Raw genomic sequence first — 15,247 nt, 5'->3', positions numbered from 1 at the left:
GAGAGAGAGAGAGAGAGAGAGAGAGAGAGAGAGAGAGAGAGAGAGAGAGAGGTAAGAATGAGTCTTGAGCACCCACAGATTTGTTAAGTGTGTATAAGAGGGCATTATTTCAGACACTAAATTTTTTTTCCCATGTTAATATTTTATTTTTGATGTCTCATTTTAGAACTATTTCAGACTTATAAAAAGTTCCCAAAATAGGAAGAAATATCCTTCGTTGCCTTTCATCAGCCTCCTCCAGATGTTAGCACCTACAGATACAGCATGAATCTCAGTGCCAGCTACATTGTTACAAAGGCACCCTGAACCAATTTGCAGACTTTATTCAGATTGCTTCATCTTTCCTGGCACTGCCTGTGTGGTCTATAACCCATCCGGGAAACACCTGGTTTTCTTCTGCTCAGGCTTCTCTGGTCCTGCATACTTCTCTCTGCCTCTTGAGAAGTGATGTGTGCAATCTCCTTCAGCTTGGGTTTGCCTGATGATTTGAGGGTTATGTTAGGAGATGCTGTGGCCTTAAGAAATCCATTTCTAGACAGCACACACTGTCTGGCTCATTAGAAAGGAGGCTGGTACTCCTAAGATATGGTCTAGGACTGAACCAGAAGTGAGCCTTAAAAACTGGCAGGCACACAAGTGAGCTGTTGTAGGCTGTGCGGCCTCAGGCCTTCTTCCCTTCATTCCCCTCTCTCCACATGTGTATATGATCTGAACTTTCCCTGTCATGGATAGTCTTTCTGGGATTCCTTCTGACTTCAGTTCTCCCGAGGTTAAGATAGATGGATGAAGGAATGAAGGCAGCATCTTTTCACAAGCTGAACAGGCTGCCCAGGTAGGACACAGTGCACCTCTGCGTCTGGCATACCCCACATATGGTACAGCTTTCCACTAGGTAGCACTCAACATGGGAGAGCCTGGGACTTGTCTTTCACACCCTTTGACTTTGCCACAGTAAGACCTCTTACCAGCCATTCCAATCAGGCTCCCCATTGGACCCATAGAGCACCATATGCTAACGGTGGGTCCGGACAATCCCATAGGCCCTAATATATTCCTTCTACTGAGGGTGCATAGACCTTCTAGAAAGTTTCATGGGGGATTTTTCAGATCCAGCTGTGAAAAAAAAATCCAGATTATGTTTATAGAGTTCTTCTGAATAAGCAAATGAGATTACTTCAAATTAAAAGGCTTCTGCTCAACAAAACAAGCCATAAACGAGTGAGTTGACAAGTCTTGGCATAAAAGAAATGTTTGCAAATTATGCATGAATGAGGGATTAATAGCCAGAATTTATATGAAAATCAGAAGCTTAATAATAAATAATCTGATCAAAATAAACAAAAGGTCTAAATGGACATTTTTTACAAAATAAGATATACGAATGTATACAGATTTTTTCCTTTGGGCCACCAGCTCAAAAAAATGACACAAAAACTTATTATTAATTAGGAAAACTCAGCCTGAGTTTAGGCTTGTCCTACTAGCTCTTACACCTTAAATTAATTCATTTCTATTAGCTTACATTATGTTACATACCTCCTGTCCTGCTTCCTCTGTGTCTCCTCCTCACCAAGATGACCCCTGCTTCCTTTCTCTTACTGGAAATTCTTCATATACTTCCTGCCTAGCTATTGGCTATTCAGCTCTTTATTAAACCAATCTCAGCAATGTATCTTTACACAGTGTACAAACATTCCACAGCATTTCCCCACTTTTGTCTAAATAAAAAGGGAATGTTTTAACCCTAATATAGTAAAACTATATACAATAGGAGCAGTTATCAGGCAAGAATTACATTCAGAATATCCAATCTATTCGTTTTTTGGCAAATTCAGAGAAACAAAATACAATCCAACTAGTGAAGTGGCACTTCCTGCCTTAGCCCACTGCAACCCTGTATATAGCAACTGTGATGTGGAAACAAATGAAGAAGCTCCCAGTTCAGGAATGAATTGCTCTAAGGATATGTCTATTATATGTACATGTTTAACTACATGCTAGTCTGTGCACCACATGTGTGTCTGGTGGCTACAGAGGCCAGAGAGGTCATCTGATCCCAAAGACCTGAAACTACAGATGTTTGTGAGCGCTGTGTGGATGCTGAGAACTCAAACCAGGTCCTCTGCAAAAGCAGCCAATTATTCTTAACTTCTGAGCCATCCTTTCAGCCCCATAAATAAATTTTAAGTGTGTGTGTGTGTGTGTGTGTGTGTGTGTGTGTGTGTTTGCATGTAACTTATGCACATCCTACCATAGCTAGGTGACTTATAATACCTGACAACTGCTATGTAATAGTTGAGTTGTTGGGAGTAATGAAAAGAAAAATCTATGTGTGTTCAGTGCAGATATACTTCTTTTCCTAATACTTTTTTTTTGTCTGAGTTTGTTGCTGAGTAAGCTGCAACTTCAAATGTCTGACGGCAGTGAATGATAAGTCCTTTCTTTTTAAACGTACCTGTTTGGATATGTTGCAGGATATTTGTACACTGTGTGAAGATACATTACTGTGATAGGTTTAACAAAGAGCTGAACGGTCAATAGTTAGGCAAGAGGTACAGGTGGAATTTCTGGGGAGATAAAGGAAGAAGAGGAGAAATCTTGGCATGGAGGAAACACATAGGAAGAAGGATGGGTAGAATGTAGATTTATAGAGATGGGTTAATTTATGTTATAAGAGCTAGTGAGAAAAGCCTAAGCTAAGGCTGAGCTTTTATGATTAATAATGTTTTGTGTTGTTATTTGTGAGCTGACAACCCAAAGAAAAACCTGTCTGCATATGGTGCCCAATGCGTAACTTTGAATATCCAAACATAGGGCCTAAGAAAGTTAAGAAAAATTCTGGACAAGGAGCTGGATGTGGATTCTGAGTCCTGCAGTCTCAGGCAGGATGGTACTTGGCATACAGAGATGTGGCTCCCGGTCACTACCTGTGGGCTTGAACAGAACAAGCTGAATAAACTATAGAGATGACAGAGACAGCTAGTCTCCTGAACAGGCACCTAAGTTCCTCTGCAATGTTTGGACATCCATCTTTGGCCTTTCCTGTCATGAAGTGAACAATTTAACTCTTGAGACTCTATGGCTCAGTGAAGGTTAGCTTTGGCTAAGAACAGAGCCAGCTGAGACTGATTGCTTAAAGACAATAAAGAAGTACATCATAAGGCTTCTAATGTCCTTGTCGATGCCTTTGTCATGGCTTAATTTTAGGTATACCTTACATCTTATTAAACAGCTGAAGGTGGGAAATAGGGGGTGTGGCAATGGGAAGGGGTCGCTGGAGTTGGATGATGGGGTGACAAGGTCCTTCCACAGAGACGGATGCTTTCCCAGTTGCTTTACTTTTCTGTTTTAATTCCCCCCTCTTTGCCTTGGGACTCTTTCTCTGCATGCTCCTTACTTGGCGTTCAAGATGTCAAGAATTTTCTTCAACAAATGATATTTTACTGTCTTGTCCATCTTACACTAAATGTAGGAAAGTTACAGAGCATCTTAGCTTTGTTTGTCTCAAAATCTCTGCTTTTGCTGGTGCTAGTTTCTTTTAGCCATTTGTCTCATCCCTAACCCCACAGTATGGCAAATCAGTCAGCAAAGCACAAATGTTTCAGTATAAATGTTCACAAAATCAAGGCACATGGGTGGAGATCAGCAGACTGTCAAGTTGCCTGGCATCCTGTGAGTTATCTCATTCGGACTTGGAGCATATGTTTTTTTTTTTCACAGCTAGAACACATGACAGGATAGGGCAGATGAGAACACAACATTTAGAGAGCTTGTTGACATGGGTTATAGGAGACAAAGTGCTGTGAACTTGGCAGCGACAACCATATGTGGCCTATAGAAGATAGTTTCATATAATTGTCAAGAATTGAACTTACGTGAGCCTCAACACCAGGAGAAGCCATTCTCTTTTGAACGTAAGCTGAGGCTAACAGTCACAGTATAAAACCTGAGTCTGAGTCTCTCTGAGCCCTACTTTAGAGAGGATTCAGTGAAGCCCTGACTTCTTCGGCAACTCACAGATTACTGATTCACACAACTCACTCTTTAGGTTCCTGGCCAAGTCTCTAGTCTCCAGATCTACTCACTGCTGTCTGGGATTTTCAGTGAAGTTTACACTAATGCATTCCTTGGCATGGTTAGTGTGGTGAACATCAAAGTCATAGCTAGTCTATTCAACCACCCCGACTTTGGGTCACTATGCCAGCATCATTGGCCTACCAGATCAGACTGGAAATCTATTATAAAAACAGGATTGCTTCTTTTTGATGTTTTAAAAGGTTTTGTTGTTGCTTATGTGTATATGTATGTGTCTGTGAGTTTACGTGTACCACATGTGTGTGAATACTCTCAGAGACCAGAGGGAATCAGTCCCTAGGAACTGATGCCTGTTGTAGTTGCTGGTAATAAACCTGGAGCCTCTGCAAGAACATCAGGTGCTCTTAACTATTGAGACATCTCTCCAGCTCTATCCTTTCTGAACTTTTGAAACCAGCAGTAGAGACTTTAAGCTGTTTAGGCATTGCTTGTTTTACCCTCAGAAGAAATATGTATGCCTTCAAAGTTTTAAGCGATCTCCAAACACTGAGATTTGGGGGAAACCATGGAAATCCTTCTTTACCTTGAATGTGGGTCTACAGAAAACACCCAGCATGGAAATAAAATTATGCCTGCCTTGGGCAAAAAGAATTATTGCCACCAATCTGCTATCATTTTGAAGATACATACCCACATTTCAGACTTTGAATGGCCCTGGAAGACATGCCAAGTTGATGGAAGGGGATTTTCAATAGTGCTTTCAGATTGTGAAGTTTTACCAAGAGAAACTGCTGACAGAGAACAACTCTGAGGCTGGGGAATTCTACCATATGGCATCCATAGTGTTTGTTGTGAGACAAAGTGCAGTGGGTTAAAGTGACATAGAGATCTCTTCTGTTTGGATTTTGCTGTTTTCCAGAAAGGCAAATTTTCATGGTTGTCAACTTGATACACCTAGGGAGAAGGAATCTCAACACAAGGATTGTTTCTATCAGATTGACTTGTGGCTATATATTTGAGGGTGTTTTCTTGATTGTTAATTGTTGTGGGAGGGCTACAATGAGCAGTACTATCCCTAGGCAGGTGGGGGCTATGTACAGATGGTACCTGATTGTGAATCTGGGCTCAATCCAGTAAGCAAATAAGAATTCCTCTGTAGTTTCTGTTTTAAGTTTCTGCCATGCTTGAGTTCATGCCCTGACTTCCCTCAAGGACAAATTGTAATCTGTAAAATGAAATAACCCCCTCCTTCAAGTTGCTTTTGGACATGGTACATACATCATAGCAACAGAAAGCTAACAAGGACAGCGAGTTCCACTGGGCAACGAGAGCACTTTGGGATCTGTTTCACCTTGACTAAAGGTCAGAAAGTTCAGGCCTATTAACTTCAGGTATGGCTACTAACAAAGACATCTTGACTTATGGTGTTGTTAATTGGTATTTTGGGTATTCAGATGGCTCATAGAAGTGGATCTGTTCCACCTTGACTAACGGTCAGAGAGTTTAGTCCTGTTCTTGCTTCTTCAAGGTTATTGGCAGGAGATTTGACTTAAGGTACAGCTAATAACAGCATATCTTGACCTAGGGTGTGATTACTTGGTGTTTTATGTATTAAGATGGTAATCAATTTTTTTGTTCCTTGTATCATGGTATAAAAAAATGTCTTTTGCGTTCTTGCCCTCTTTTGGATTGGGATATATAAAGATCACAAGAAATAAACACAAGTGGATTCAGTATTTACCATGTTGCCCTCACAAATTGCATTCTGTTTCTCTGTCTTTTTCTTTCACATCTCTGTTCCTTTTGACTAAAATTTCTAATCCACACGCCCTACCCTAGAAAGTGAAAACCCCATAGAGGCAGGACCCCTGCAGATGGCAGCCCCACATGGAAATATGATAGTGGGACCCCAACAGGGCACACGTATTAATTCCTCAGACATGAGGAGAAATGCCGCTGACCCGAATCATAGCTAAATTAAAGCAAGCTTTATTTGTGCACACAAGCTGCCTGCCCCTTAAGGTGGAGTTCAAGAGATCAGCACTGGACATTGGAAAGATAAGGATTTTATAGCTCAGGAGTAGAATGTTTCCAGATGGGTTATTTGGCAGGCAAATAAGCAGAGATCATGGAATTAGAATGTAAGCACAATAAGTTGATCGTAATAACCTCCCGAAACAAAGGCATGAGTGCAAGGTGGTCATTAACAACCTATTGAAACAAAGACGAGGCTGCGGTTTCCTGAAACAAGTAGCACCATTTGAAGTAAAGATTACCAGTGGGGCATAGCTTAGCCCTTGACAAACAGAGATTATATGTGGGATTCCCTTCAGTATGCTGTGAATATGTTTTATTGTCATTGGTTAATAAAGAACCTGGTTTGGTCTATGGTAAGGCATCATAGAGCCAGGTGGGCAAACTAAACTGAATTCGGGGAGAAAGAATGCAGAATCAGAGAGGAGCCATGTAGCTGCCGAAGGAGACAGATGCCAGAACCGTACCTGTAAGCCATAGCTCTGTGGTAATACATAGATTAATAGAAATGGGTTAACTTAAGATGTAAGAGATAATTAATAAGATATCTGAGCTAATAGGCCAAACAGTGTTGTAATTAATATAGGGTTTTTTTTTTTGTGTGTGTGATTATTCAGGTCTGGGTGGCTGGGAAACTAAAGTGCAGTCTCCAGTTACAGAGATTCAATCTTACAAAGAAAGGACCTAGTTAAACTTTGCTGTAAGATGGCTTTCAAGCTCAAGGTGGAGGCAGACTTCTTATCACATGAAGAAGTGATAAGAATCACACTATTCCCCACCTTTAACATGAGACGAAGACAAACCTGCCAACCTCCTACTTCCAGCTAATTGACAATTGACAAAAAACAATGGGGTGAAGCGTTGTGGCTGCTTAGACTATGTACATGTGGTGAGAAAGCAGAAGAAACTGGGGAAGGAAAACACCAGCCAGAGGATGAGGGAGGGCAACAGGCAAGAGAATGGCCAAGACCAAAGTGTGAGGACTCTCAGGGGTGAAGATGTCACAGTGAAACACACTGCTTGTATGCAAGCCTAAAATTTTAATGAAAAGAAAGAATTAAGATTAAATTATAAAGTTTAATGTCACCTAATTTTTATAAACATTTATTTTTTTATACTTTTATCTGGTATTTTTGCTCTGAATTCAGAAGACGCTTTTCCTGTATAATTAAAAATTTATTAGTTTGTGTTATATTTATTTCATTTATCTGAAACTGATTTCTTAGGAATGGTGTATGCTTCACTTGATGATTTAAATAATCAGTAATATCCATTTTAACCTCTTCTTGAATCCATAATCATGTGCGTTGAAGAATCAAAGCAATATTAAATGGCATAGGTGTTTTACTATGCTTAACAATGCATCTCCTCCTCACAGTCAGCAATAATTCTTGATTGTAGATGCCTGCACGAAGATGTAAAAATATATTTATTATTTCTCCCCACCCCCCCAATTTTTGGCTTTTCAAGTCAGGGTTTCTCCAGTTTTCCTGGAACTCTCTCTGTAGAACAGGCTGGCCTCAAATTCACTGAGCTCCACCTGCCTCTGCTTCCCAAGAGCTGAGATTAAAGTTGTGCGCACTCACTGCTTGGCATGATTTCCTCTTTGCTCAGCTCCAATAGTACCTCCCACTCCTCTTTCTCGAGAATCTTCCTCTTTTTCTTCTTCCTCTCTTTCCCTTCTTTCTCCTTTTCATGTGGACATTTTTTTTTTACAATAAACAATAGTCTTGGATATTGTTAATAGTTCTGGTGAGAACAACCTCATTCACTTTACAGAATTTGGCAACATCCCAAATGCGAGTTAAGCCATAATTTAGATGTTTCTGTTTCCAATTGTGTTGCTGGAGGCTGCTCATTTGTTCCCGGCCACTCAGACCCAAAATAATCACATAGAAACTATATTATTTGCAATACTGGTTGGCCAATAACTTAAGCATATTTTTTAGCTAGCTCTTATATCCTAAACTAACCCATATCCATTCATCTGTGCATCACCACGAGGTCGTAGCCTACCACCAAAGTTTCAGTGGGCTCCAGGGGAGGCATCTGTCTGCTGTCGTGGCTACATGGCTTCTTCCTGACTCCACCTTCTTTCCTCCTCTATCAGCTTGGAATTCCCACCTTGTTCTAGTCTGCTAAGCCACTGGCTGAAACAGATTAATTCAGTAACCAATAAAAGCAACAAACACACAGAAGGACTTCCCACACCACAACTGTGATGGAGTAACAAGGACTGGATTTACTCTTCTGCCTTAAGCACTGAGAATTCATGAAGCTAAATGCTGACATTTAGGAAGCTGGAGAGAGATTATGAGCTACTGGTGTGAGGAATAAGCCCTTTGAGGCAGCTGTGGCAATACCCTACATGCAGAAAAACAACTGGGACAGAGCAAGACACCAGATCTTAGAACAACCCAGAGACAGTCAGTCATACGCTGGCTGGTGAGACTCTCAGTGGGTGGAACTCTGAAGGTGTTCCAGACCACCTCAGTGGATATAAAATATGAGTGAACTCAGAGCGATGCTGAGGAATGTAACACTGTTCTACAATGAAGACAAAAACATAGCTTTTAAAACATCAAAACTCAACCCCAGTCCTGCAGAATTCTTCATGTCTAGCTTCCAGTCAGGAACATGTTTGTTCAGCACTGTTACATCACATAAGATACCTAATATACTTAAAATATTTACAAAAAGATTTGACAAAAGCAACAAGCTATATACCCAAATCCCTAAATCACTGCCAAAAGCAATTAAAGATGATCAAGACTGACAAAAGAATGCTATGTCAATAGATCTGAGCACCCAGCGTTGTCAAGAAGGCAACACTACCCGCGCAGATCTACAGAGTCAGTGTGTACCTGTCAGAGTTACTACTGGGTTCTGGGTGAAAATTATCACGTTGTAATAAAGTTTATATTCAATCTCAAAGGACACAGACTAATACCCATTCTAAAGCAAACAAACAAAAATCCTAAAAATGTAGAACAGGGTAGTAAGAGTCACAGCTCCCGATTTTAGAACTTTCTACAAAGTTACAGTGATTGGAACAGTGTGGCATTAGCACGGAACGTACACTCTAGATCAGTGCAGCAGAACTGAGCACCCAGGCTTGAATCTATACATGGGCAGTCACAAGTGGTTTGATCATAGCTTAAAAAAAAAAATTAGTGAAGGCTTGGACCCCAGCTTGGTAGGAACTTTAAGAGGAGGGTCTGCTGAGAAGGATTTAGGGAGAGGGTTCACAGATGCCACTCTTGTATCTCCTCTTCCTGCAGGCCCTGCTGTCTCAAGGCAGACTGTCATCCAGAGCCCCACCTGCCGAGGAATGCACATAGGCCATTTTAGAGGGTGATGGGGAAACACTGGGAGACCCATTTAAAGCTTTACTGATGAGTAAATTCCTGGAAAGCAATGTATGTGGAAGACTTTTGGGAGCTGGGGAGAGTGGCAGCTGGCTTGAATCCTGTTCCCTCAGTGATCAGACATAGATATCACTTCAATCCAGACAGCAAGGGGTGTGCTTTTTATATTTTCACTGGGGACTTTAGAACTGTTGCACACGGAACACTTGCACAATGTCTAGCAACATTCTGAGGCCGGCGGACAAGACGGTGAGGCATAGCACGGCAGTGTTCGGCTCTACAGCGATCGCCCGACTCCATTCAGTGCTCCCAAAGCTGGAGCAGCCAAAGCACTGGACAACACCAGCAAGCTCTTGTCAACAGATGGCAGAGCCGTTGCCTCCATCGTGTAAGAAGAGCACTGGCCGTATTCCTCAGCGTGAACGGAAGAACACTACACAGCGTCCTTGAAGGACTGTGTTGGCCAAGCACCAAAGGTCAATTAACGCCATCTGAAATACTTTCTACCTAAGTTGAGTAAATCGCTGCCATAATCATCTGGCCTCCAACCCTGTTCATGAACAGCATGAGCCTATTCAACAGGACAGCTAATTACATCTTGTCTTGCAGCCCAGCCTTTCTAAGCTGCACCGCACTGCAAGTTCGCCTAAGGCTCCGGGGGCAGTCCCTGAATCATGAGATTTTTTTTTTACTGTTAGAACTTGTCCTGTGTGTTTAAAAACTACCAAAATATTGAATCAAGTAAAGTTACTAGGGAGACCGTAACTTGGTAAGAGGCAGAGGAGATGAAGATACGGAGAAGCACTTCAAAAGCCACGCTCAGGCTCACGGCGCCTGGCTCAGATACGAGATCTCTGGGAGGCTGGGCGTGGAAGTACCAAGCCCTGTGCTCTTCGCCAGGTCACCAGGTTCTGTGCAACACCCCTGTGGGTGGCCTGGGGCGTCTGTGTGCAGAGAAAGCTGGGTGTGTTTCCACGGGTCTTCTTCAGGTGGCACTTTCTCTTTTATCATCCACTTTTGATAAACATGGTCCTGCCAACCTTTCTTTGTATTCTTTATATAAATTCTTTAGGAGGTTTATTATTGGCCCAAAATGTGATCCTCTCTCTGCATGTGATCTCAGAACTAGGTTTTTAAAAAGAGAACAAAAACCTAGAAAAAAATCCTACAGACACATGCAAGAGGCATGCTCAAGGCCCCTCTTGGACACTCAGACCCTCAGATGGTCAGCTGTGGTGTTGACACAGGCCTTTGCACATCCCAGGGTCTGCTTTGAATCACTTCTAGACAACTTGTAATGATATTGCTGTGCCCATTGTCAGGGAGATAGTTGTTAGGTTGTATGGTGTAGAGAATAATGATGAAGGAAAAGTCACATATGCCCCATACTGAGGCACTTTTTAACAATTCCACCCCCCTGGGGAGAGTCCATTGAACTCTAGTGTCCTCGTTTGCTTTCCATTGCTGTGATAGACATCATGACCAAAAGCAACTTACTGCTTATTGTCCATCATCCAGCAAAGCCAGGGCAGGAACTCAAGACAGGTACCTGGAAGCGGGAACTAAAGCAGAGACCACGCTATTTACTGCCTTGCGCTTCATGGCTTGTCCAGCTTGGTTTCAGCCACAGTGAGCTGAATTCTCCTATGTCCATCTTTAACGAAGAAAATGGCTCACTTCCCCAGTCTCTCCTAAGGGTCAATCTAAGGGAAGCAATTCCCGAGTTGGGGCTCCCTCTTTTGAGGTGACTGTAGTTTATGTCAAGTCATCATAAACTACCCAGAATATTGAAGATACTGACGTCATGGATACAGAGGGCTGACGGCAGCACTGGGAGGAAAGGGGCTCATGCTAGTTCCTGCCAGTCACATGCCAAAGTCCACTGTCTTTTTCACTCTGCATGTTAAAAGAGAAAACCCTTTTGGATTCTTTTCTTGATTGTTTTTAACCAAATGGAATATGAAAAAAAAAAAGGACAAAGTTGTGTGTCACTGTGATTAACCTTCAACTTGACAAATTATGAAATCACCTGGGAGACAGTCTCTGGACCAGAACGGAGCCTCATGCCGCCCAGGCAAGTGCTCTTACCCTGGTCTACACCCTCCCTCTCGTATCTTCATTTCTAGCAATAATGGCACTGCCTAAATTCACGGGTGGTTGTGAGGATTTCAATAACATACAGACAAATGTGAGAACATTCTATATGTGCTTCTAAGCAGAGTCATGCTTAGTTGTTGACTGGAGTGGATATCTGTACCAGGAGTTGCCTGCTATGTTTAAGACAAGTCACAAAGTACCAACAAAATGGTCACAAAGTATTCTTTACCATGAAGTCTGTGTCACTAGCAAGGTCTTGGTTGGCTTCTCTAAATGGCACACTGGACACACCAGGGGCACACTAGGAGCCCCTCTGGGGACAGGCTCTTGCATTGCAGTAAGGCTGACATCACTTGCTTTTTGTGATGCTGTCTACATTTTCCCACTGTAGCTACTTGTGACATGCCCAGGCCTGCTCCCGTCTATACTGTAGAGAGCGTTTCCCTGTCTTTTTAAAGTTTCAGAGGTTTTTGGGTAAGCAACTGCAACTGTAAGGAGCCATTTTCAGCAGCAGTGTGGGATCTTGGTGGCTCTCAAGAAGCTGTTCTGTAGACTTCTGCAGAATTCAAAGACTGGTGAGCAATTTCACACTGACTGAGAGACTGGGATCTGAGGGAAGCAGTCCCTTGCTGCAATCTCTTATAACTTTTCAAATTATATGAATGTAATAAAAACATACATTATTAAAAATTGAAAATAGGTATTTCACATATGGAGCTGCTAAGAATTTCTGTTAGTGCCAAAAAGCCATAGGAAAAAAATATGAGGTTCATGATTTGCGAACCTGCTATGCAGGCAACTCTTTTTCAAATTCATATTTTCAAGAGGTGTTGGAACATTTTTCTCCATAAAGAATCACAGGTGGGAAACTCTTCATATACCTCTTTCATAAACTGGAAATTTTCCTTGTTTGAGACTAATGCAGAAAATAGTCAGTCCTACATGTTTGTTTGGTGGGTTTTTTTTTTCTTCCTTGAATCATACTGCAGAGAACTTTCTAGAAAAGAATTAGGGCATATACCAAGAAATTCATCATCACAACTAAGCTCACGATAGCAAGGTTATCCCTATTATTGTAACCTATACTTTTGTAAGACTCAGAAAGAAAATCAATGTGTTTCATTTTCCAATTTGTCAGAAAACACGTCCAGTAAACAATTAAGCAAACTATAAGCATTGGAAGACCAAAAAGCATCTAAACTTGAAAGAAATGTTGCTTGAATAATCAAGTAACCCATGAAAGCATTGATATAGAAAAAAATTCCCAACAGCCTCCAGGAATAGGTCCAAGCGATGAGCTCTTTTCCAGTCTTTCTTGACAGTCTTTCTTCCCTGTCTCCTAGTCCTCTGCTTCAGTTGGAATTCATTAAAGTGCATTAATTTAAACTAATTAACATTTAAGCCTTTGACTCCAAATCTCCTGGATGAAAATTTTGGAATCTCTGAGTCAGCTGAGCTTATTACATAAGTGTGCCCCAAGGATTCATAAGCAGAAAACATATCTTAGTCTTCAGTAATGCCAAGAAGGATTCTTTCAGGGCATCAGTCTTCCGTGCTCTTTATTCTATCTTCACCCGTCAACAGTAAATCTTTCCTTAAGGTTTTGATCAACATTTTAATTCCAAAAAGACATTAATTACAACATGTTTGTTACAACTCTCATTTTTAAACCTTTTCTTCCACATCATACACATTTAAGTAACATTGGCATATTTCTTAATAAATGCTAAGAAGCATGTAGCTTGCTGGCTTATTTACCTGCATGCAGAGCTCATGGCCACGTTCCCTTCAAGTACCTTTTGCAGGTACCTTATGTGACAGTTTTCTTAACTGGGCAAAAATAAAATTTAGATTGTAGCCCGCAAATATTACACAACACGGGAGCACTTTGGCTTTTGTGACCTTGAAGTACAAGGTCCGTCTGAACTGCTTGCACATAACTGTGTCCAACTAGGTCCACTTTCCTAATGTCCCCGAATTGCCATATGAGATTCAGTCTTTAAGTGGGGAGCCCTCCAAAGAACAGATTTCTTTGGAGGAACAGAGCCAGATGAGAATGATTAATGATTAATGTAACACGTGATGGTTTTTGTAGGGCAAAGCAAGTATACAATTGCCTTGTGACTTAGCAACTTCATGGAGAACAAACAACAGACACTGGATGGGGTGGTGTGTGCTGTCACCGCACTCAAGAGGCTGTGATAGGAGGAACCCCAGTGGAAAGTCAGTCTGGGATGCATAGTGAAATCATGTCTAAAAAAAAAAAATAAACAAATATGTTCTGAGTATACGCAATGACTTTAAATTGTACCTGCAGGGAAATTGGAAGCCTGCAAAACACATAAATAGAATATTTTTCTAAGATTCCAAAATAATTAGAACTTCAGTAAAATTATAAAACTGCAAAGAGACCAGTAAGGGCATAAGCCAGATATTAGGAACTGGAGAAAGGATAAAATTCAGATGAAATATGGGTTCTACGGGGGCTGTGTCACCCTAGGGCTGTGTTTGGTTGAGGAGACACAGACCAATCCACCAATAACTAAGAGACCATTTTCAAGTGTATTTATGCTAGGGCATTCCTGGGTTCTCTTTCCTTTTCCTTTTTTGTCTATTCTTTTGCCAGTATTATTCCATCTTAGTACTTACACCACTTACACCACTGTAGGTTCGTTCTGGGTCTGGAGGCTGTGCTGGAGATTTGTTATAGTAACCTGATGCAGTGAAGGGAGTCACAATGAGGATCTGTCTAGGTTAGGTTGCCCTGTGGGGATGTTCGTGGAGAACTGTCATGGCTACACTAAGAAGTGGAAAGATGCGTGGGCAGCACCTTCCTGTGGATTGGGTCCTGGACCGTGTGAGACTGGAGTGAGCAGTCACTGGTTCTTTGCTTTCTGCTACTGTTACTCTGACTTCTCAGAGAGGCTGAACTGTGATCAAGACTTGGGAGCTAAAATAAGCTGCTTCTCTCCAAAGTTGGTTTTGTTGGGGTATTTTATTAGAGCAACAGGAAATGAAACTAATCTTGAAACCTAACTTTGTTTTAAGAATTTATTTAAATTCCACTTTTGGCATATGCTGCCTTTAGCAGCCAGGACATGGGAGGAAAAAAATTTCATTCACGGAGAAACAATTATACTTTCTCAAATCACTATATCATTTGACTGAGATGGAACTTTACAAAATGACATAACCCTGTCTACTCAATAATAATGAACACTAGTTTGTAGTATTCTTTTTTTTTTCTTTCTGGTTTCTCGAGACAAGGTTTCTCTGTAGCTTTGGAGCCTATCCTAGAACTAGCTCTTGTAGTTTGTAGTATTCTTAAGGAATAAGTGAAGGACAGTTCTTGTTCATTCTTCCCTGCACTATAAATATCAAAAGATCTACTCAAGTGGAGACCATGGTTCCTTCTGTTGCTACAACTCCCTGGAGTTTAAAGCTCTCATCCACTCCCAAGAGTGCATGGTTGAAGGCTGGGGGTGGAGGTAGAAACATTGGTTGGTTCCTTGTGTTCACCCTTAGCAGATGACTGAGTCACACTACAGGCTACACATCATACCTGCTCATCTTCTGCCTCAGGCCTTTCTCCAGGGATGCACAGTTTTGGGTAAAGGCAAATTTAATTAATCCAGGCCAGTGGGTACAAGAACACAATTTTAATATAAAAGCACACTCACACACCCGGAGTTCAGCGATCCACCGTAAACCGG

This window comes from Microtus ochrogaster, chromosome 16, assembly GCF_000317375.1.
Source record: "Microtus ochrogaster isolate Prairie Vole_2 chromosome 16, MicOch1.0, whole genome shotgun sequence".
Classification (NCBI taxonomy): Eukaryota; Metazoa; Chordata; class Mammalia; order Rodentia; family Cricetidae; genus Microtus; species Microtus ochrogaster.
The sequence above is the reverse complement of the archived record's forward strand: the minus strand, read 5'-3'. Positions refer to the sequence as shown.